Below are 26,531 nucleotides of genomic sequence, written 5' to 3'. Positions count from 1 at the left end.
GGTCTTCACAGTTGGTATCAGAGCGGTGGTCTTAGCGAACCAAGTCTGCATTAGTGTGTCTAACTGATAAGTCGTTAGGATGCATTAGTGAGTCTGGACTTCGACCGTGTCTGCATGTCAAAAGTTTTGCTTATCATTTCGTGTCGAAAATTACCTGCTTATTATTCTTAGTCTAGACACATCTTACTGCAATGATTGCATGAATAGTGTATAGACAAAATCCATATCTTAGCGTATCTGTCACTGTAGACTTTATCTGACACGTTTCCTTAATTTTCTCCGTAATTCACGGGATCTTTGGAAGTATGTATAGATATTCTATATATAATTAAGAATATCATTTGATATTCGAAAATCATTTCATATCAAAACCCTTTAACTGATCGTGAGAGATGGATCCTACACCTAGCTTGGATTCCATTAGTTTCGAAAGCGATTTCGAGATGTATATTGAAGCAGACTCCGAAGTCAATGAACAGGAAGTGCCTCAACCATTTAGTTATTTTTCTTTCTGGAGGAAATGGGAGTGGGTCCGAGACTTACTCACTCGATGGAGAAATGAAGAAGGCGAGCCCTACCGCGAACCAAACTTACCTCCTAACATCGGAGAAAACGATGTACTCACCGGTGAACCTATGCGCAATACTGTATTCACCCTTCTTGCTAAAGTTTTCCACCTCGAAGGTCGCGTTACTGCAATCTCAGAAAATATTCAACCTCTATTTCCGAATACCAATCGAAGGGGAATATTAGAAGAAGTTAGGGAACTTCAAATTGATAACCAAGATCTATCGAATTAGATGAGTGGATGGATAGAAATGATAGAGGGTAGGATAGAAACCCTGACAAGAATGGTGCGTGAATTACAAGTTATACTTACTACACCAACATCATCATCAATCTCAGCACTAGCAACACTTGTAACCCCAACAGCAACAGTACCACCATCAGCAGCACCAGCAGCATAACCAGTACCAACAACAACAACATCCGCATCACCAGCTTCGACATCTCATTCTGTATCTCGAGTATAATCATCGTTCTACGTATCGTCCTATCTATTTTATTTTCATTCGACATGGCAATTATGTAATCTCTAATGTTTTAGATATTATATATTCTTATTCTAATGGTAAATCAAATGAGATTAATATCACATTAACTCATTAAATTCATGATTATATCTGAAGAAAATATATATGTATATATGTTTTCATAAAGATTGTAATTAAAAATTCTCTTGTACAAACTGTTAATGGTGAAAATATTTTAACTGGTAGGTAATACCCGAGGAATATTTAAATTTCACATTAATAAGTTACACTGTATATTCTTTGAATCTGATTCAACAGTTATTCACTATCCTATTTACAACCACCGAGATATGTATCCGTTCACCAAAGAATAACTATTTTCATTCAAATTCAATTTCATATTTGGATTTTGACCTATCAGAATCCAACAAGTGGCATAATGAAGAAATAATGGACACAATAAAAATTGATTAGAAACAGACTAATTAACAATATTAAATTTTATTAAGAAACCACACTAACAAAATCCTAGCTAACTGTTCCTAGCTAACTGTTAATTCCGTATTACACTTTATTTATCGCAATTTAATTATCGCAATTTATTTTATCGCAATTTATATTCTCGCAATTTTATTTATCGTTATTTAATTTCTGTTATTTTACGCACTTTAAATATCGGGACACGTATACAATGTTTTGACATATCATATCGACCCATCTATATATATATATATATATATATATATATATATATATATATATATATATATATATATATATAGTTTGAGTTGTGATCGAGTCTGAGACGTATACGGGTCACGAAACTTATTAATTAATTCAAATATTATATATTAAACTATATATGAATTACTGGACTGTTACTGTGGACTACCAACACTGAACAATTAAAATGAATTAAAATATTGATTATAACATATGAAACTAAACAATTCTTCAAGTTTGCCACTTGATTTCATTTTAAACCCCATTCGTATCATCACAATTACAATCTGCGTTCAAACCTTTCATGATTCTTGAAAACACTTCAATCGATGGGATGAATCAACCGCACTTCATCTACGGGAGAAAAGATTGATGCATTTAGTTATACATCTGAAAAACTCTCGGAAACTGAGTAAACATTTAACACATAGTTGTGCTAATTCCTTAGTGTTATTATTACCCAAAATAACTTGGTAATTCCTTTCAAAGTAGCAAATTTTGTCACAGCTCCAGCAAATCAACTTCGACTTTTCGTTCGAAACAACCTTATTATCACCTTGATTTATATGTATGCTCTTTTATTGTTACAGGGGAACCTTTTATATTCCACCATATTACCGTCAGCGTTTAATCATCTAAAAACACAATTCTCTTGAAATCACCTCAGATCGATAACCAATGATTCAGATATGGTAGCAGTAAATGTAGAAGAATCGGCAAGCAGTACTTTGAAAACTTACAACATATCTACATCAACAGTTATATGTATAACATTTATATCTTAAAATAATGATCTTCTATTCGGAAATTCTGAAAAGCACCCAGTCACAAATCAATACTCTAAATGTTGAAAAAGCTGAATGAAGCAGCAGAAACCATAGACAACCGTAAACGACCATAATCATCGAAAGTTTGATGATAAAGTATAGTATGTTGGAAAAGCTCAGAAAAGCTGGAAGTGGAAAACGGATTGAGCTAACCACAAAGGAGACCAAGGACAAATACAAGGACCATACTATATATTTAAAGAATCCAGGTAATTCTGAATCCGATGAAACCTTCAACGAATATCTTGCTCTGTGCTCATGTTAAAATCTTGCGGAAAATCTTTCTCCATCAACCACCGAACTTAGAAATTCCAAAATATCATCCTCAATATCTTCGATATTTCTGAGGATATTTTCATAAATATTCTCGTCCAAAATTATATACCTCTTCGTGCTTCCTGTGTATCATTATATTGGAAACATTCAATAGAAAATTTAGTACCGAAAAGCAGATTATGCGAAACTAGGATGAAAGTCGTGGACAAATCACAAAGAATAAGTTTGACTTCAAAGAATCCAAATGATTCAATGTCTGCTAAAGTCTTTAGTGAATATCTTGCTCCTTACTCTAAACCCTTGCAGACAATAGTTTCCATCATCCTCTGATCTTAGATATTCAAAGATATTATCATATCTTTCATTATAAATATCCTTCATATTTCTGAAGATATTTTTATAACTATTCTTATCTGAAATCATTAATCTCTTCGTGCTATCAGTATTACATCATATAGAAACTGTTAGTTTCTATATTCTGTAAAATTTCGAGCTAAAAATATGAATGCTATTGAAGTAATGTTGGAAACTGATGCATGAGTTAGTATAATATAATGACACTTGATCAACGTGATTATATTACAGTAAGTCATGCTGAGTTTCTAAATGGAACATGATGATTCACAGATTATAACGTCATCAGGTGACATGTTACATAACTCTTTCATTCTAATTAACTTCTGAACATATCAAGAAGATATATTCTTGATAGTTCTATTCTCAGTGACTCTAGTAATTTGACAAATCAAATCGTGTTATTACGTTCTTTCTTGGTTAGAATATTATATTCATTCGAAACTCCATACTTACGAATTTTGGACCATTACAAGAGATGTCCAATCGTAAAAAGAAGAAAAGAAGGGACAAAGCTCCAAAAGAAATAGAAATTGGAGTATAAATCGCAGCAAAGAGGAAGAAGTATTAACTGTGGATGACAATGATTATAGAAAACAGATATAGGGACATTGAAATATAAGGAAAGATATAAAGCCCGACAACAACACCAAAATTACAAACTGTGGATATCAGTGCGTATAGCAATATAAAGACACGGGAGGATTATAAATACAATAATCCCTAAAGCATAGTAGAAATAGACGGATTCCTCCGGTGGAAGTTGGAAAAGGAGAATGATTGTTATGATAGTAAGAATAAGGACAAGGATTAGAACTAGATTAAGCATTTTCACAATATTTTGGGTATATGAACCAAGAAAGAAAGTATAGGAATGGTGAGAATAATGGAACGGAAGAGCTTAATTTATAATAGAAATATCAGACATAGTAATCGAGGCAGATCATCGCATTTAATTAAAGAGATCCTAATTTTCTTAAATCTCGAAGAATCAGATCTTATAGATTTCCAAGATTTTCTTTTGAATCCCTTGAATTCCGGAATTCAACCAAGACAACGTAAAAAAAAAAAAAAAAAAAAAAACCAAACTTCATTTATTCATTTCACTCTTTTGTGATAGCTTCATTCGTGCTCTTCGAATAATCGAATTATGTTATCTATATTAGTCATTAATGATAAAACTCTATTAATCAACTCATATTCGTCAGGAAAACATATTTATTGTTAGCCATGACGACCTCACTCAAATTTCGGGACGAAATTTCTTTAACGGGTAGGTACTGTGATGACCCGGGAATTTCCGACCAAATTTAAACTTAATCTTTACATGTTTCCGACACGATAAGCAAAAATCTGTAATGTTGAGTCTCGAAATTTTTTGAAATCTATAATCATGTAATCAATTACCATCTGACTGTGCCCGAGGATTCATGAATAATTGTTTATAAATATACATGTATATATAAATATATCAATATAAAGTGTATATATATACAAGAATGTAAAATAATAAAATACAATTGATATCTAAAACTAAATATGTAAGATAAGGTATAAGTGATTAAGTTGTATATAAAAATGAATTTATATATAAATATAAGATATCTATAAATAATTATTATATTAGAATATGTATATTGTAAAATATATATATGTATATATAAGAAATTTATACTTAATGAAAGTTGCTATATACATAATCATTAAAAATTACATGATTAGTAAATTGTATATATTAACTGTAAATATAAATTTATATTGTAGTCGTTATAATAATTTTATCATTACTTGCATTAATAATACCAATACTAATATCAATATTCTTATATCATATTCTTATATCATAGATATTATTTATCAAAAATAACAAGATCTATTATTGTTATCACTATTATAATTTTTTTTATTAGTAGCATTATTATTTATAATTATTATTTATATAATTATTACTATTACTAATATATTTAATTATTTATTATTATTAATATTAATTTCAATTATATAAATTATATAAATAAAGATCGTACAAGTTGTTATATGTATCTTTCACACTATAGTTGGATTTTTGTTTCTGTCAAGATTCAGTGTTATAACAATCCAAAAACCAGTACCAATCTGTTTCACCTTTTTTGTTATATATTTTTTTTTTCATATTTCTGTCCTTAAAACTGATTTCGGTCGACTTCAATTGTTATAAAACAAAAATTCATCCTATTGTTTTCACTAAATCCATTTACTCGATCACCATATTATATACAGCTAGTGTATCACTGCAATTGAGGATTTAAAAAAAAAAAAAACAGAAATTCCAAGAATTTTAAAAGTCGTCCTCTGTTCTTATTTATTTTTTTTGTCAAATCACGATTCCGAATGAAATTTCAAAATGTGTAAATGCAGATAGGTTAGAAAATCTTCGTTTAAACTACCTGCAAATTATCAAGGTCCAATTCTGTCTATCGATTTCGAATTTTGGAGTCAACCCTTAATTATCAAAAAGTTAAACGACAGGTTCATAGCCAAATTCGTATTCGTTTTGATGTTTCAAATCAAATTGATTGTCCAGAAACTTTCAAGGAGTCGAGTGTAAACTTTTTCATGTTGTAAGTTGGATCTAAAATGCTTTTAATTTAAAAATCACGATAGGAGTTCATAGGAGGTTGCTACGAACTGTTTTTGTTACTGCTACTTTGATTTTTTTTTTTGATAATCAAAATAATACACAACCATTATTAAGCTGTTTTCGTTATCATTCCTAAACCAAAACAAGAATTAATTCGATGTTGTAACTGATCGGGTCTGTGAGGCTGAAGAGGAAGAGGTAGAATTAGAAACAGAAAATATAATAGTTAAATAAAATTGGGTTGCATGTTATATCAGAAATCGAGCAACAGCTCATTGGTTAAGGGTGTTTCGAGTGAACGGGAGGTCGCGGGTTCAAGCCCGGCCGATGGCAGTTTTTATCTTTTTAGCTATTTCATCAAGGTAGCCAATTTATTTATTTACTCATTATTATTATTATTATTATTATTATTATTATTATTATTATTATTATTATTATTATTATTATTATTATTATTATTATTATTATTGTTGTTATTATTATTCCTAGTATTATAATTAGAATTAGAATTAGAATTGTAAGTATTATTAGTATTATGATCTAATTATCATTATTATTATTATTATTATTATTATTATTATTATTATTATTATTATTATTATTATTATTATTATTATTATTATTATTATTATTATTCTTGTCATTGTTAGTAGTATTTTTATCATTAGTTATTATTATTATTATTATCACATGCCAAAATAAGTAGTAGTTAACATTTTGACACTATTATTAATATTAGTATTTTCATTAAGATTATTATTAGTATAATTATTATTATGTTTGAAAACTATCATTTTTTATCATTATCATTAATATTTTCATGACAACTAAATATTATATATATAAAAATATACTGATATTCATATTAAATATAATTATATATGGGGTATATTAACATTCTTACATATAGCAAGTTATTGACTTTTGATAAAGATACTAATTACATATAAATATATATATAATCGTAAGTATAAATATTAATTATTTTAAAAGTATATACAAAATAAAAAAAATAGATAACATATAATTTAGGATATAAAATATACATAAAGTATATATATTACTTAGGATTTCTCATAAAATTCATATAATTACAACACTTAACATATAAATATTATAAGATTAATAAATGAAATTATTTGATTACCATTATATGTATTAATATATACAAATGATATAGGTTCGTGAATCCGAGGCCAACCCTGCACTTGTTCAATGTCGTCATATGTATTTTTACTACAAAATACAGTATTGTGAGTTTCATTTGCCCTTTTTACTCTTTACATTTTTTTGGGCTGAGAATACATGCAAATGCTTTATTAACTGTTTTACAATATTTATATGCGTGAGTTTCATTAATCCCTTTTTAAATGCTTTTGCAATATATATTTTTGGGACTGAGAATACATGCGCTGTTTTTATAACTGTTTTACGAAATAGACACAAGTAATTAAAACTACATTATATGGTTGAATGATCGAAATCGAATATGCCCCTTTTTATTAAGTCTGGTAATCTAAGAATTAGGGAACAGACACCCTAATTGACGCGAACTCTAAAGATAGATCTATCGGGCCCAACAAGCCCCATCCAAAGTACCGGATGCTTTAGTACTTCGAAATTTATATCATGTCCGAAGGAGGATCCCGGAATGATGGGGATATTCTTATATGTATACTGTGAATGTCGGTTACCAGGTGTTCAATCCATATGAATGATATTTTTGTCTCTATGCATGGGACGTATGGTTACGAGAAACGGAAATATGAAATCTTGTGATCTATTAAAATTATGAAATGTTTATTTATGTTAAAATAATGAACTCACCAACCTTTTGGTTGACACTTGAAAGCATGTTTATTCTCAGGTACGAAAGAAATCTTCCGCTGTGCATTTGCTCATTTTAGAGATATTACTTGGAGTCATTCAAGACATATTTCAAAAGACGTTGCATTCAAGTCATTGAGTTAATCAAGATTATTATTATTAAGTCAATTATAGATAGATATATTATGAAATGGTATGCATGCCGTCAACTTTAGATGTAATGAAAGAATGTCTTTTCAAAAATGAATGCAGTGTTTGTAAAATGTATCATATAGAGGTCAAGTACCTCGCAATGTAATCAACTGTTGTGAATCGTTTATAATCGATATGGACTTCATCCGGATGGATTAGGACGGGTCTTCACACATTGCTGACTGTTACGAATTTTGTGTCGGTTTTAATCTTTCAGATAATTTATGGTCAATTGGTATTACTTGTTTGTTTGCAAACTTGAGAAGCATAGATCTATGAGTGTCACTTTTGTTTGAGAAAATGACTAATTGGAGTTTGTTTGCAAATTCATGCAAGTTTTAATGTTTGTTAAAACAAATTCCCGTAAGATGCATTCCAGTAGAAGATGCCTTTTGATCATTTTTGTTTAGGACTACAATGTTGGCACAATGCTTAGTGCTGGCAAATAAAGGGAATCTATCTATCTATCTATCTATCTATCTATCTATCTATAAACTATAATAAATCGAGGGATGTAAATCAAAGGTGTCGGCCTCTCATTAAAAGCTGACATGACATTCTACATGTTGAATTCTAATTGGTTCTTACATCATACGTTTGATGACATGGAAGTCCATCTGGCCAAAATTTGAAATCAAATAAACCTAATTCGGCAGTTTCAGGCGTAGATTTAGGATCTCTCTCATTCTTAACTGCACACATTTTTAATCAGTGTGTTCTACGTCTTCATCCTCTTCGATACTTTATTTTAGGGGTTTTCAATTGCTACCTAATTAGGGTATCTAATTAATTCATCAGTTTATTGAGCGACTCAACAAAATCACACATCTATTCATCGTTATCTAATAGATCCGATTTCTATCTTTTTCTCGCAGCTATACCCGTCATCATTAACAGTATGAGTCAAGCGTTTTGTGTTTTTATACAATCGGTCGATTTCTTCTTCTTTTAGTGTTTATTTGTTTGAATTTATCGATTGTTGTTTTGTTTTGGTGGGTATTATACAATCAGTCGATTTCTTCTTCACTTTATCGATTGCTGTTTTATTTTTGTTGGGTAGTAAAAATTGTAATTACAGATGTTCATTGGTTCCGTTACATTAGATTATTTCTCCAATTGCCAATGATACCATCAAATTCAAAAATCGTGAATGGAGGTATGAATACTAAATGAAAATTTATTATAATTATGTAATGGTGTACTATCTAGCAAGTGTATTAATTTAATTGTTAACCTCCATTCGCCACATTAGTTTGGGTTCATGATAGCAAGGAGGGATAGAAGATATTCTTCTACATGATTGTTGTCAAAGATCATCAGGTTCTATACGCACATCCTAATTGTTAATTCCTTTAAGTTGTTTCAAGATTTGTATATTCCATCTTAAATGACGTTTATGCTATAAATTTGTTTGATTATGAGCGATTTTGGATGTATTTTTCATCTTTAATCACTAACCTTCAAGCTTTGTGAAACTGATATAATATACAGTATATGATTAAGAGAGTACACCTATTTGCTTTTTGAGTTTTAAGTTTTATTTTTCAAGTTTGTAATTGGGTGAATGCATAGTGATGTTTTACGATGTTTTATTTTGCACTTTTTTGTGTTGATGGAATAATTAATGACTTATGTTCTTTAAATCTTTATATCCACCATTAATTAAGCACATGTTCTGAATAAACCATCGTGTTGCACTAAAACGTGTCCCTTACTTTTGCAAAAATTGAGGCTGTGAACTTCCTGGGAGATACAATGGCTATTAGTAATGACTAGTTATCGAACCCTCGCTTCGCGCCGGGGGTTCGGTTTTCAATGTATTTTATTGCGTTTAGTAAAATTATTTTGTGGCTAACGATGATGTCATTGAAGCGCAACTCGAGTCGAACTAAAAGGTATAACCCGTGAGAGATTTAAATGTTATTTTAAATTAACAATATATGTGCATCTCCGCGTTTCGCTATGGAATTGTCTACTTTTAAAAATTTAACGCAAAATCAACGTGTATGAAAAGTACCCCAAATATTTAGCATTTTTTAAAAAGCGTCCGTTTTGCGTATAGCTAGTGACATTGTGTTCCTAAAATTATTTCGAGTTCAACGATGGTGTCGGAAAAATTTAACTCGTTGCGAGCGAGAAGATATGACCCGTTGAATATTTGGGTGGAGTTTATTTAAGATGTTTTATGAAAATGGTTATTTGACACTTTACCCTCCTGTTTGGGGGGTCGATTTGAATTTTTCAAAAAAGTGTGGGGGGCTGGTAAAATGAAATTTAGTTAAAGGTAAAAAAAAGGTGAAAAGTCAAAAATGCCCCTAGTCACTATTTATAATTTCTGTCTGTTAGTTAATATGTAAATGTAAATGTGCAGTCCTTCAGGTGAAAAAACAATAATTTTGTTGTTTTTTATAATTAGCAACTGTTACTTTTATGTTTCAGTTGATTAATATTTGCTTTGTCTTACCTTTTATTTACAGTGTTCACAACAACTTGGAATGTTGCTAATATATTTCTGATTTTGATGAATGTTGCTAAAAAATTTCCTTTGATTTACAGTGTTCACAGCAACTTAGGGTACCTTTGCATCAGAATTTGTTGTAAAATGTCCCAAGATGATTATGGTATGTGTGTAATCTTGCTAATCCAGTTTGCTAAAATTAAGAAATATCAAGGTATGTTGTAGCTTCACACTATTTTGACTAAATTATAATTTCATTATTACTATTGCTTCAACATTTGGTGATCATGCAAATACAAGAGAGCTCACAGTTAGCACAAATGGACCTTCACAAACGTTTTAACTAATACCAACAAACCGGAAATATCAACACTCCAATCAATGTATTTTATGGATTCCATAAAATAGATATATAAAGAAATTAATTAAGCACACCATGAATTTTTTATATACAACAGTCTTTTTAAAATGTACTTGGTAAAAGATGTAAATTTTTTTTTACAGAGTTATCGAATTGCATGGCGAAGAACAAACTGCTGGATCACTGACACCGTTCGTCACCCCGTCATTTGACGATCGAAAGATATTTTATTTGAACGATAAGATTTTATTAGAACCACTCTAGAAAGAAGCTAGGGACAAAAACATTACGTAAGCTTACAAAGCCAGGAGTTCCAGTCGGTACGATCCAAGGATATGGTTTGCTGGCTTTGAACATGTGAGTTTTGGATATGCATCTTTATAAGTGTGTGAGGGTAAAGAAACGAACTCTCTTTGCACATAAGTTTACAGAAGATTATATAATTGACTTTTGCTAAAATTGAATAAGCTTTTTAATCTCGATGTGTTCTGTTTGTAATAACAGATGTTTTTTTTCTATCCCAAAGCCAAACGAAAGCTTCCGCCTAATATATGATACCAAAGGCAGATTCAGACTACACTCAATCAGGGACGAAGAATCAAAGGTTTGTTTAAAAATCTTCTGCTTTTTTGTGTATTGGAATGTTATTAAAATGTTCATTGTTTATTTTTGTTTTTTCTACTAACGGAATTTTTTTTTTTTTATGCAACTCAAGTTATGCAAGGTGCGTTCTGTTCAGCTCAGTCAAAAGGCTTTCCATACATCAACACTTATGTGGATTAAAGATAAAGTCTACTGTGCAGTCAAGAATTGCTGCTGGTATATGGCATTTTGGGGTGCATGAGGTCATCTCTAAACCTCCTGTTTCCTCTAATGACTAATCTATGGTATATATTTAGGTTAAGGTACTGTTGTTTTGATGGTATGCTTGCTATGACCTATATTTATGTATGTGAAAATGGTATGTTATTGGTTGAAGTTACAGTGTTTGTCTTGGTGAGCTTAAGTGCCCGGGAGCACTGAGTTAAATAGTTGTGATATGATCTTATGCTTGAGATGTAGAGTGTATTTTCATTATTATGGCTGCTTTGACTTCTTAGATTTGACCGGGTATTTATTTATGTTTGGAGTCAGTTTGATGGCAGTCTATTTTGACTTCAGATTACCAGGTGTTAATTTTGGTTGTTTGGTGTATTTGATGGCTCTCATTGCTACAAGCATAGTGTGGTGGTTCTATTGGTGGAGATCTCTTTGGTGGCTCTTGTGAAGGTGGTCTCTTAGGTCTTATGATGAAAAGTATATAAAGAATGATATGGATAAAGAAAAGGATAGAAAATTAAAGCAATATACTGTCATGGATAGTATGGTTGTTTTGATGTGCAGGTATTTGGACTTTATTGGGATTCTGATTATAATGAGGATTAGAAGAATGAATGCTAAAGATTATGATGTCAAGATTAAAGTATGGCTTAAAGTTATGAAGATTAAAGGCTGTCAAGATGATGTTTGTCAAGATCTTGAAGTTTTAAAGTTTTCAAGTTATGAAGAGTTCAAGTCTAGAGTTATTGAAGTCTTCAAGTGGAATATTATGAAGGGCATGAAGATCAGATGCATTATGATGGGATCGGGTATGATTTGGTTTTTTATATATTATATGTTCCTTTGCAAGTGTATCTTCTTTGTGATCTTAACTTTTTTAGATTATTATTGTGGTATTGGTGGATGTATAGGCTTTTGAGTCTTTTATTTTTGATAGGCATTTTGAGAAATGTATAGATTTCCTTTTCCTAGAGTAGGAATTTATTGTTAAAGTGTTTCGGGTGGTCACTTCAAAACCCTCCCCTCTTGTACTTTCTTTTTTGGATGAAATAAAATTTTGCCGGGGTACCGTCCCCTTTATCGAAAAAAAAAAAAACACTTATGATGTACGTACTATTTGTTATCCTGATCCTCTCATAAAGGCCAGCGACACCATCAATTTTGATTTTGGAATCTCAAAAGATCGTCGATTTAATCAAGTATGATGTCCGATGAGCTCAGTACTTAGATTGGACCCAACTTCAAGAAAAATAATATATAGAATATTATAAAGCTAAACAAGTTGAAAAATTCAAAAATCTATCTCTAAATTTTATTATATTTTGTTTAATATGGTCACTGTATGAAACTTTTTGTGAGTAATGTATGGTATGAAGTTGAACTATTGACTTGAGCATGTGTACATTATCGTGTCACATGAGATAGGTAACCTGATATCTTCAATTTGTTTTCTGTTTTGAAGGATACAGTAGTTCCACCGCTACAATATTTTAAGATTGTTGCTACGATTCTTATTATATAGTATTTGGTTTACAATTTAACTCCTGTAAATTTAATTTTTGAATTCTAAATCTTGGTGGATCGGTAGATATCCAGCTACCGAAAGGGCGGTGCTTTTTGCATCATAAGCCCTTCTTAATGATCATGGAAAGAGCGATGCTGGACAACAGGTACATACGATGTTAAAATAATTGTGAAGGTAATGGGTTATAAATGAATTTTTGGCACCAACTGAATCTAGTGCTAAATATCTTGGGTCTGCTGCGGGTTGTTCGTGGTTTGATAATGGGTTCTATAATTGGTAATACTGATATTTTAATACTCTTGGTTTCAATACTCTTGGTTTTGAAGAAGTCAGACATGGTGAACCTTGAATTATATGATGCCAGTGGTGAAATCGTCATATGTATTATTGCCGATGTTGTGCCGCCAGCTCAACCGTCGTAAACGCTACCACTTTTGATGCTAACAAGGTCTTCTTTTGCTACAGTTATTATTTTGTTGTTGGTTACTTAGGGTTTCAGGCGATTGGTCAGAAATAATCATCTGTATTGTTGTCATTCATATGTCAATTTTGGTTGTGGTTGAATTTAGTTACTTTCAAATGGTCCTTCTAGAAGTTAAGAAGAAAAATGGTTACATGCTTGCCATCGAAGAGGTATACTTATTTTATTTGATATTGCCTATTTGTTCCTTTTGTTTAAACCGTATCGTCTTTAGTTTCTGCTTCATTTTCTACTGAAGTCTTGTAAATATTATATGTTTTTTTGCTTCCTTTTTGTACTTTGGATATTACTTAATAAACGTCTACTGCTTATATTTCTTTTGAATTCCAGGAGTAACCAATGCCTTACATACAAATGACCAATTAATAGACATTTTTATAACAACAACAACAACAACAACAACAACAACAACAACAACAACAATACCCAATCCCGCGCATGCGAGGTATGGGGGAGGTGAGATGTAGACAATCCTTCCTCTACCCTAGAATAGAAGAGAAGTCGTCTCTCTAACCACGAGTTGAGAAAAAATTCTCCACCCACCGAGAGAGAAAGTCATCCACCTCTATACTCCAAAGCAGAGAGATTGCTTCCGGGAGGACCTCCGGCAAAAAAAAAAAAAAAAAAACGGAATACAAATAAAAACGAGATAAAAGAGACGCCATGAAAATGGTGGGATCAAATTTTCATTGGTTTTAAAGCCTGCCTGTGGTTCGATTTAGGCTCCACGCGGCAGTCAAGTCGCCAATAAATCGACGCTTGTTGATGCCTCAATAAATAGAGCCAAAAACCACTGAAAACAGAAACTCGAAAGGCATGCCAGGTGGAAGTTGTTGCGCAAGCAAAGAGCCAACCACCGGGAACAAACCAAACACCACTCATGCACCTTTACGGTAAACATCCCCGAAACCACGCAACTAAGTGACAACCAACTAAGCTCAGTAGCAAAGCAGGTCGTCCTCAGCCATAATGGCCTCAAGATGCACCGAACGATGCGAGGCACCTGATACATCCGTCCATAATCATACCTGCATACATACGTGAAACATACAGACGCACATACATACATATAACCATACCTACCTACGTAATCAACCATACCTACGTACCTACGTATATGCATAAATACAGACATTTTTATAAGTATTGCATAATGGAACAACAATCCGAATTGAAATTCAAGATTGTTTGCAGAAGAGTCCTCGTGCAACGCACAGGCTCGATAAATCTAGTAATGTGATAACTAGCGTGTTACTAGGTTCAAGACAAGTATGATGATGATTGATGAATCATGAAAAGATATATGAATCTATAACGTTTCACTGTCAAACTGTCAAACTAACTGTGATAAAATCGTTGGTTTATTGACATATGGTAAATAGTAAATTGCAGGGGCGTATTTACTAGAGTACTTTTTAAAAAAACTAGTTGAGAGAAATGGTTTATTATTTTATTACTTCATTTTCTTATTTTTTTTTTAATAAAAAATAGTAAAAACTTGATTTTTATACATACAATGATACAAATAAATGTATCAATTATTATTTCTGTAACAATATATTGCGAGTAATAATCATGATAACAAACGTAATTGTTGAGACAACTTGTTTTGCAATACAAAAAGGATATCCTGACATGCCGAATAACCAAAAACGCAGCATACAAACTACCAAGAAAATTGCATAACACAAAACTCGAGCCGAAGAATACCAACCTAAAACGGAACAAAACTTGAGTCTTAATACGAAACTTTATCATGCCTTGGTGATTAATCTAACTCCCAAACTTGTATAAGTCTTAAAGCATTTCGAGACTTTTTGAACCAAAAAGTCATGAGCCTTAAACGAACCAAAGAGATAGTATCCTTAGTTAATCTGGGGCCGTTTTACAATTGCCTTTGTGGATATGAGATTATTTTACTGCCATATATCATAAACCGCGTCTCCCAAAACAATACTATATATGGCAGAAAGCTTAAACAGACAAGAAGTGTACATTTTTCTGATAAACCCACAATGATTCCAAACACAATTTAGAGCAACAAGATATTGTTCATACAAACTTAAACAGACAAGATTGGTAAGCATTGCCAACATACGTTGAGCTATTGACGTCTTCCTTCCGCATACAATGAAAACAAGCTGTTAGCTAAGATGTTGGAGGAAAGAAACTCCATTTCTTTTTTCAATAAATAAATAAAGAGATATTTGAAGTGCACAAGAGACCGTTAATAAGATCTTTAAAATAATCAAGTCGAAAATGGAAACCAAACAAGATATTGAGTGTGGTCAAATTCCATAATGTAACAAAGTTATGGGCTAATGAAATTAAAATTATCCTTCCTGCCTAAATAATTATATAAGGCGATTCAAAATCAGCTTATCAGGATCATCAAGTCAAGAATTTTTGGAAGTCAACCTTCGAGTTGATCTGAACGTATAAGAAGTGGTGGTAGAAAAGAAGGGATCACAAATGCAATACCCAAACAAACAACTGCCAGAATCACAACCCACCAACCTTTGTGTGGGATACCTAGCATTAGTTCATTGCAAACTGCAAAAAGAATGCGCAGGCTCTAATTAAAAGTGCAAAATGGGTGGGTTGAATATCATGTGAAAAAGGGTAATTTACACGGGTCAGTTTGGCCTGCAACACTCAGAATTTTGTAGCAGTTGTGTAATGATCTTTTTTGGATAAACTGATTTAAAAGGGTTTTATTCATTATATGTATAATGTATATTGTGAGAATTCCAACCCTTTAGACCCACTTTAACGGGGACACATACAAGCAGCAACATTATCATTATTGCAATACATGATGTGAAAGTTACCTATGTTGTAAATGACCATTTCCCTCTCCTTTCCATTAGGTATTGCTACCACTCCCTCTGGCTCCAGGTCAACATCACATACTTCTGACTCAAAAAAAAAAAAAAAAAAAAAAAAAAAAAAAAAAAAAAAACTTAATTAAAAGCTTCTTAAAAATCAAGATAAGCTACACAAACGAAAAATGCGAACATGAGCAAACCTCAAACCTGATCATTTTGTAAGTCTGCATCATCATCATTTTTGAAAATCAATTTTTCAGTGTTCAGTAATTTCCTATTTTGCTTTAGCAGTAAATCTGAATCTCCTTTTATCAGTTGTAAGGAAAAGCTAGCGGGTATCTGATAAAATATAGAGTAAAATGTGTTTAGCCACAAGAACGTAACCAAACAAGATGCGTAGAGGTGGCATTCTTGACTCCATTACTTGAAAAAGTATTTTGGGTAATATTTTATATTTAAAAGGTCAGATACTCAGATGGGTTCAACACTTCAACACGCTAGAAGTGTATGCTTACAACCTGTTAGATAACTTAATTCAACATTATTACTAATATCTTAACTATATAGGTGTTTTAACCATATAAAATACATTACTTCAATTACATATTTATATTTGTATAAGAAGCAAGAGGAAAGATAAATAAAAAAAAAAAAAAAAAACTGTTCTGAGTTCTGACCCCGACATGTTTTGACCTTTTACCCAACGCACTGACCGACCCACTTTGCCACCTCTAAAGAAGATGGTGTATTGTACCTACAGAAGCAGGATATGATATCTTGACTTCATACCACGTGCGTGGTCTAAGCCCTTGAAGTTGGTAGATACGGGATCCGGTTTGTAATTGTAGAGTTTCCTTCAGTAATTCTTGACCAACTACTAAGACAGACTGGTCGGCCCTTTAAAATTTGCAGCATATAAAACTAAAAAAAATCAGCAACCATCTATGTACATAGAAACTACAATTGTAATTGTTTTGCTATAAATGACTGAAAATGTAGTCGAAGTCAACCAATTAAATACTTGATCGTGCAAGAAAGTACCTGCCTGCATAAGACTTGTGTAGCTGCTATCATGCAAAGTAGAAGGCAACAAGCTTTAGTACTTGCACGCACCATTCTATCATTAGATTATGCAAAAGTTAACTACTGAAAATCATATATTCATATTCATAAGCTTATAAAGCCCAAATCACGTTCTTAATTCATCATTCTAATTTTAATTAATACAACAAAGAAAACAACAATATTAAACATCAAACAACATATCACTCATCATGAGTATAGTATTTGAACCCCTAGATAAATGTAAAAATCAATTAAGTACCAAATTAGAAGGAGCTATACCTTTCAATGTAATGTATTTCTTAACCTAATGAACAACCACACACACAGAGTGATATTAGTTCAATATACAGAAATTGTGTACTCCTATGCATCGATAACAGTACGAATTTATCATAAATCAGAGAAATTGAAAAGTTAGGTTCACTTAGTCGAAGTGGTCGGATCAGCCGCCGTCGCCGTATAATTAGAAGAAAACAAAGGGAATGAATGACTGTTTACGCCGTGATTTTACACTCGAACTGTTAACGGAAATATAGGTGAAAACTGTTGGAACATACATGTTCCATCATGCTTTCGTTCTTGCTAATTGTTGAAACATACATTCATATACTCAATTAAATATTAAGTATATAAAAGAACAATACATTTAAGGACTACATTGTTAATACTTCCTCTGCATTTATTTACATTAACCAAAGGCTTTATATATAGCCATACATTCACTCACGTTGTTAAACAATAAAACAAACTGATAATTAAGAGTTGGCCCACATTCTCCTACTTATTTGGCTCCCCACGAATATACTACCCATGTACCTTAACTTTTGGTCAACATGCATCAGTTCTAATCGTAGGTAAAATATATACGAAACTGAAACGAGTAACATATTATTCAATATAATCAGATCATAAACATATATATAGAATAAGAACTGAAAAGGTTAAAACAATCTAACCGAATTGAAGGTTGAACCGGGCTTGTGTTTGACACAATTCCCTTAAACAGATTCGACGTCTGTTCCCAGGGTACACCGGTCCGAAGCAGCGTACTGCCGGACTTGAACACTTGCCTGATAGATAATCGAACTGTGAGACCTTTGTTGCTTTTTAGAGAATGGAACTTGGATCATATAAGAATGGTTATAAGATGTTTGTTTTGTTTCTAACACTTTATTTATAGTGCAAGTTTCCACCTACTTCCAAAAAGCCATTTAGAATTTTGCACTAAACACACAACTTTGAGACTCGATATCTCATTCACCTTTATTCCGTTTTGGACACACTTTAGTTCGTTGTAAAGCCCACGCTAGTGGCTACAAAACTCATTTTTTTATCATCATTAATATTGACTACTCATCATATATTAATTAGTGTCCAATGTTGGTGAAAACACTTTTAACCAATTTTCCAACAATCCCCCACATGAATGGAGATCGATCTCAGAAACAACAATCTTTCGATTAAATTTCAGCGGTTGAATCTTGCATACGATAAGTAGGTGTTACCCTTTGAACTTACGCTTGTGAAAACGTACTTAGTCTACTGGCTCTGAGTATACGGCGATGTCTTTGAACTCGCCTGCCGTTTGTGTAGGCAACAATACGCTTCACACAAGATTCTCCCTGACAACGTCAAGTCCTCATAGTTATGTTCGTTATGGTCATGAACATTAGCCTGTGTAACACCCCGTTTTCCCGTGCACGTCTAAAGGTACAAACTTAATTATTAGCACGTTTGTAACTTGTTCGTTTATGTGATTAAATGAGCCCAGTGTTAGTTTATATGTATATACATATGTATGTGTGTCGCTTTGGTGTTGAGTCGTATGAGGCTTAAGGTCGAAGCTTAGACGAGCATAAGAAGAGTGAACGAGGTGTGTTAGTGGTTTGAGCCATCATTTTATGCTAACTTGTCGAAGGGATCAGGATCAGGCCACTGCCGCGCCGCGAGAAATGGGTCCGCGACGCGACAAGCAAAGCAAACCTGGATCAGAACATGAGTCAAGAGTGGTGGTTTTTCCTTTGTAACGTCGTGCCGCGACATTTAGCGCCGCGCCGCGGCAATCCTGCAGATCTGACTCCGATTACTACTCTTTTTAAAAGGGTTTTAGGGGTAAATTGGTCTTTTTGCTTGTAGATCAGTTTGGAGCCTTTAATACCAACCACTTATCATTTATTTCATTTTTCCTTTTCTATTTTCTTTCCTATTTCTCTCCCAAAACACAAAACCCACTTAGTTTGATCTTGAGATTTGGAGTTGGAGATTTGTGAATCAAACCTAGGAGCGAGATTTAAAGTTGTTCCCCTTATTACTAGCTACAAGAAGATAGTCTTGGTAAGTTCTAACTTTATGTTTTAAGTTTTAATTGGTAAATGGCTAGGGTTTGGGTTGCTAGAGATTTGTATGACCCATTTGAGGGTAAAATGGGTGAGTTTGGGTTATGTTGTTGTAATGAAACCCTAATAGCCACAATTTAGGGTTTTGGCCTTGTGATTTGAGGTTGTAAGTGTCAATTGGTGTTGTTAGTCACTAATGCACTTTAAGATTTATGAAAGAAGGGTTAATGGGTAAGTTTGACTTGATTGTGAGATTAAGTGAGTTAAAATGGGTCAAAATGTACTAGTTGACCTAAAGGGATGAAATGGGTATGGATTACCCTAAGTTTTGTGTTAATTGAAGTTAATAGACCTTAATTCACTAGCCTTAGTGATCAAAGTCAAGTCTTGGCCATTTATGGGCGGTTGTGAGTAGTTGAGTCATTTAATGCAAATTGGGTCATTAAATGCTCAAGTGGGTGTATTGTGGTTAATTCCACTAGTTGTGAAATTGAATGTGCACTTAATGATTTAGGTACATTGCGTTGAAGCTCGGAAGTGCTAAATCATCATCCTTGTCGCGTGTTTATTTGTGAATGTTATGGTATGAACCACGTGCCGGTAGTGCCATAACATGTGTGGGATGGGATGTGAACCACGAGCCGGTAGCACTATAAACTAAGATGTGAACCACGAGCCGGTAGCATCAAGTGTGAACCACGAGCCGGTAGCGCTATAAACTAAGATGTGAACCACGAGCCGGTAGCATCGAGTGTGAACCACGAGCCGGTAGCACTATAAAAGAGTATGACTCAAGCGTATGGTGTGAACCACGAGCCGGTAGCACCATAGCGTTATTTGGTTAACCATATTGAGATTGTTGATTTTGTTTAGCATATAATATATATTTGGGTTGAGTATATGCTAATGATGTGGTATGATGATGTACGACTTGTTAGAGTTACGGGTATGTTGACATGCTATTTGAGTTACAAGTTCGTATGAGGTAATTGGTATTGTGATTGCAAATGGATAGGTTATATATATGTATGTATAATTGTTGCACTCACTAAGCATTGCTTACCCTCTCGTTGTTTACCATTTTATAGGTTCCGGCTTGGACAAGGGTAAGGGCATACGGTCGGATTAGTTGTCTCCCGTTTGTGTTGACAGGGGGTGCTTTTGGGATAGCTTTTGAAGTGGCCTAACGTTTTGGGTAGTTTAGCCCCAAACCATGTTTGAGTGTCGTTTGGATTATAAACTATCATTTTAGTAGGTCAAACTTGTATTAAACTTAATTAATGGCCTTCGTGCCTTTTGTAAACATTTAAATTGTTGTACATTTAAATGGAACTTGTGGAATGGTTTGCATATTTAATTGGCGCATAAATGTGTATTATATAAAAAAATTTTATCGTATGGAATACGGGTTGGGTTATTTCAAGTGGTATCAGGGCATGGTCTAAGGGATTTAGGCGACTTGAGATAGGTGCCTAGACTTGGACTTTATTGTGTGAGAGCTTTATGCGGGACTTGTAGGACTTTGGGTCTACTTGGGAATTGTTAGTGCTTTGGTTTGTGTGAACTAACCTTGTGCTAATTGTTTTTGTATTGTGTTTAGCAATCATCAAGCGAGGCGGACGTTGTACTAGCGAGTTAATGCGACGTGCTCACGTAACAACGATTAGCTACCGTTGTTACGAGTGCAAATCGTGTCAAGCGAGTAATGTACGACGATTGTTGAGCAAGATGGGGTAGTGTGGTGTATATGTATATACATACATGTTATGTATTTTCGTTACATGGTTTAACCTATTCCGTTTTATAGAATGGAGACGAGAAACGGTCCCGATCATGAAAACGGCAGTACGAGTGAGGATGTTGAACTCACGGCCAAGGTTGAGGCCATCTTTAAAAGGCTAAAGAAGGATTTTCTTGACGATGTCCGAAAGGTCTTCCAAGAGTCGGTCGATGGACAAGTGACCGAATTGATCAACGATCGAATGAAAGCCGCAATAGAGGAGGCTTTAGAGGCTAGAAACATTTATCCTCGAAGCGAAGGGGGTGAAGATAATAGTGGGGGTGGAAGGCGGGACTTCCACTATAAAAATTTCAAGGATACTCAACCTCTGATGTTTAATGGGGTGAGGGATCCATTGAAAAGCACTTGTTGGATTTCCGATATCGAGGGAGCGTTCCGTACCGCGGAGTGTCCTCCCGAGAAGAAGACGAGGTACGGGTCTAGCATGTTGTGCGAAGAGGGCAAGTTGTGGTGGGACGACAAAATCAATTTATATGGCGAAGAGCAATGCATGAGCTTGACATGGGAGGAGTTTAAGAAGGAATTTTTCCAAGAATACCGAACTTCTTCCGACCTTGATAGAATCCGGGACGGGTTGTGAAATGTCCCGTTCTTATTGATTAAAAACGTTCCATATTAATTGATTTCGTTGCGAGGTTTTGACCTCTATATGAGACGTTTTTCAAAGACTGCATTCATTTTTAAAACAAACCATAACCTTTATTTCATAAATAAAGGTTTAAAAAGCTTTACGTAGATTATCAAATAATGATAATCTAAAATATCCTGTTTACACACGACCATTACATAATGGTTTACAATACAAATATGTTACATCGAAATCAGTTTCTTGAATACAGTTTTTACACAATATCATACAAACATGGACTCCAAATCTTGTCCTTATTTTAGTATGCAACAGCGGAAGCTCTTAATATTCACCTGAGAATAAACATGCTTTAAACGTCAACAAAAATGTTGGTGAGTTATAGGTTTAACCTATATATATCAAATCGTAACAATAGACCACAAGATTTCATATTTCAATACACATCCCATACATAGAGATAAAAATCATTCATATGGTGAACACCTGGTAACCGACAATAACAAGATGCATATATAAGAATATCCCCATCATTCTGGGACACCCTTCGGATATGATATAAATTTCGAAGTACTAAAGCATCCGGTACTTTGGATGGGGTTTGTTAGGCCCAATAGATCTATCTTTAGGATTCGCGTCAATTAGGGTGTCTGTTCCCTAATTCTTAGATTACCAGACTTAATAAAAAGGGGCATATTCGATTTCGATAATTCAACCATAGAATGTAGTTTCACGTACTTGTGTCTATTTTGTAAATCATTTATAAAACCTGCATGTATTCTCATCCCAAAAATATTAGATTTTAAAAGTGGGACTATAACTCACTTTCACAGATTTTTACTTCGTCGGGAAGTAAGACTTGGCCACTGGTTGATTCACGAACCTATAACAATATATACATATATATCAAAGTATGTTCAAAATATATTTACAACACTTTTAATATATTTTGATGTTTTAAGTTTATTAAGTCAGCTGTCCTCGTTAGTAACCTACAACTAGTTGTCCACAGTTAGATGTACAGAAATAAATCGATAAATATTATCTTGAATCAATCCACGACCCAGTGTATACGTATCTCAGTATTGATCACAACTCAAACTATATATATTTTGGAATCAACCTCAACCCTGTATAGCTAACTCCAACATTCACATATAGAGTGTCTATGGTTGTTCCGAAATATATATAGATGTGTCGACATGATAGGTCGAAACATTGTATACGTGTCTATGGTATCTCAAGATTACATAATATATAATACAAGTTGATTAAGTTATGGTTGGAATAGATTTGTTACCAATTTTCACGTAGCTAAAATGAGAAAAATTATCCAATCTTGTTTTACCCATAACTTCTTCATTTTAAATCCGTTTTGAGTGAATCAAATTGCTATGGTTTCATATTGAACTCTATTTTATGAATCTAAACAAAAAAAGTATAGGTTTCTAGTCGGAAAAATAAGTTACAAGTCGTTTTTGTAAAGGTAGTCATTTCAGTCGAAAGAACGACGTCTAGATGACCATTTTAGAAAACATACTTCCACTTTGAGTTTAACCATAATTTTTGGATATAGTTTCATGTTCATAATAAAAATCATTTTCTCAGAATAACAACTTTTAAATCAAAGTTTATCATAGTTTTTAATTAACTAACCCAAAACAGCCCGCGGTGTTACTACGACGGCGTAAATCCGGTTTTACGGTGTTTTTCGTGTTTCCAGGTTTTAAATCATTAAGTTAGCATATCATATAGATATAGAACATGTGTTTAGTTGATTTTAAAAGTCAAGTTAGAAGGATTAACTTTTGTTTGCGAACAAGTTTAGAATTAACTAAACTATGTTCTAGTGATTACAAGTTTAAACCTTCGAATAAGATAGCTTTATATGTATGAATCGAATGATGTTATGAACATCATTACTACCTTAAGTTCCTTGGATGAACCTACTGGAAAAGAGAAAAATGGATCTAGCTTCAATGGATCCTTGGATGGCTCAAAGTTCTTGAAGCAAAATCATGACACGAAAACAAGTTCAAGTAAGATCATCACTTGAAATAAGATTGTTATAGTTATAGAAATTGAACCAAAGTTTGAATATGATTATTACCTTGTATTAGAATGATAACCTACTGTAAGAAATAAAGATTTCTTGAGGTTGGATGATCACCTTACAAGATTGGAAGTGAGCTAGCAAACTTGAAAGTATTCTTGATTTTATGAAACTAGAACTTTTGGAATTTATGAAGAACACTTAGAACTTGAAGATAGAACTTGAGAGAGTTCAATTAGATGAAGAAAATTGAAGAATGAAAGTGTTTGTAGGTGTTTTTGGTCGTTGGTGTATGGATTAGATATAAAGGATATGTAATTTTGTTTTCATGTAAATAAGTCATGAATGATTACTCATATTTTTGTAATTTTATGAGATATTTCATGCTAGTTGCCAAATGATGGTTCCCACATGTGTTAGGTGACTCACATGGGCTGCTAAGAGCTGATCATTGGAGTGTATATACCAATAGTACATACATCTAAAAGCTGTGTATTGTACGAGTACGAATACGGGTGCATACGAGTAGAATTGTTGATGAAACTGAACGAGGATGTAATTGTAAGCATTTTTGTTAAGTAGAAGTATTTTGATAAGTGTATTGAAGTCTTTCAAAAGTGTATAAATACATATTAAAACACTACATGTATATACATTTTAACTGAGTCGTTAAGTCATCGTTAGTCGTTACATGTAAGTGTTGTTTTGAAACCTTTAGGTTAACGATCTTGTTAAATGTTGTTAACCCAATGTTTATAATATCAAATGAGATTTTAAATTATTATATTATCATGATATTATCATGTATGAATATCTCTTAATATGATATATATACATTAAATGTCTTTACAACGATAATCGTTACATATATGTCTCGTTTAAAAATCATTAAGTTAGTAGTCTTGTTTTTACATATGTAGTTCATTGTTAATATACTTTATGATATGTTTTCTTATCATAGTATCATGTTAACTATATATATATATCCATATATATGTCATCATATAGTTTTTACAAGTTTTAACGTTCGTGAATCACCGATCAACTTGGGTGGTCAATTGTCTATATGAAACATATTTCAATTAATCAAGTCTTAACAAGTTTGATTGCTTAACATGTTGGAAACATTTAATCATGTAAATATCAATCTCAATTAATATATATAAACATGGAAAAGTTCGGGTCACTACAGTACCTACCCGTTAAATAAATTTCGTCCCGAAATTTTAAGCTGTTGAAGGTGTTGACGAATCTTCTGGAAATAGATGCGGGTATTTATTCTTCATCTGATCTTCATGCTCCCAGGTGAACTCGGGTCCTCTACGAGCATTCCATCGAACCTTAACAATTGGTATCTTGTTTTGCTTAAGTCTTTTAACCTCACGATCCATTATTTCGACGGGTTCTTCGATGAATTGAAGTTTTTCGTTGATTTGGATTTCATCTAACGGAATAGTGAGATCTTCTTTAGCAAAACATTTCTTTAAATTCGAGATGTGGAAAGTGTTATGTACAGCCGCGAGTTTTTGAGGTAACTCTAGTCGGTAAGCTACTGGTCCGACACGATCAATAATCTTGAATGGTCCAATATACCTTGGATTTAATTTCCCTCGTTTACCAAATCGAACAACGCCTTTCCAAGGTGTAACTTTAAGCATGACCATCTCTCCAATTTCAAATTCTATATCTTTTCTTTTAATGTCAGCGTAGCTCTTTTGTCGACTTTGGGCGGTTTTCAACCGTTGTTGAATTTGGATGATCTTCTCGGTAGTTTCTTGTATAATCTCCGGACCCGTAATCTGTCTATCCCCCACTTCACTCCAACAAATCGGAGACCTGCACTTTCTACCATAAAGTGCTTCAAACGGCGCCATCTCAATGCTTGAATGGTAGCTGTTGTTGTAGGAAAATTCTGCTAACGGTAGATGTCGATCCCAACTGTTTCCGAAATCAATAACACATGCTCGTAGCATGTCTTCAAGCGTTTGTATCGTCCTTTCGCTCTGCCCATCAGTTTGTGGATGATAGGCAGTACTCATGTCTAGACGAGTTCCTAATGCTTGCTGTAATGTCTGCCAGAATCTTGAAATAAATCTGCCATCCCTATCAGAGATAATAGAGATTGGTATTCCATGTCTGGAGATGACTTCCTTCAAATACAGTCGTGCTAACTTCTCCATCTTGTCATCTTCTCTTATTGGCAAGAAGTGTGCTGATTTGGTGAGACGGTCAACTATTACCCAAATAGTATCAAAACCACTTGCAGTCCTTGGCAATTTAGTGATGAAATCCATGGTAATGTTTTCCCATTTCCATTCCGGGATTTCGGGTTGTTGAAGTAGACCTGATGGTTTCTGATGCTCAG

The 26,531-nt window shown here is 33.2% G+C and overlaps 1 protein-coding gene across 4 annotated transcripts in view; it reads right to left on the bottom strand.

Moving 5' to 3' along the window:
• The window catches only part of LOC139894375 (uncharacterized), a 65,347-nt gene extending 47,297 nt beyond the window's left edge, over nucleotides 1-18,050 (bottom strand). For 3 of the 4 annotated variants that reach the window (XR_011774954.1, XR_011774952.1, XR_011774950.1), the window contains exons 1-3: nucleotides 17,670-18,050; nucleotides 17,367-17,442; nucleotides 17,080-17,222 (exon numbers count right to left, since the gene is read on the bottom strand). The gene's annotated coding sequence lies outside the window, so the exon portion shown is untranslated. The remainder of the gene's footprint in view (nucleotides 1-17,079; nucleotides 17,223-17,366; nucleotides 17,443-17,669) is intronic. The other variant, XR_011774951.1, reaches the window with a different exon arrangement.
• Between the last annotated feature and the right edge of the window lie 8,481 nt (nucleotides 18,051-26,531).

Source organism: Rutidosis leptorrhynchoides, chromosome 2 (assembly GCF_046630445.1).
Source record: "Rutidosis leptorrhynchoides isolate AG116_Rl617_1_P2 chromosome 2, CSIRO_AGI_Rlap_v1, whole genome shotgun sequence".
Classification (NCBI taxonomy): domain Eukaryota; kingdom Viridiplantae; phylum Streptophyta; class Magnoliopsida; order Asterales; family Asteraceae; genus Rutidosis; species Rutidosis leptorrhynchoides.
This window is presented reverse-complemented; position numbering and strand designations above follow the sequence as displayed.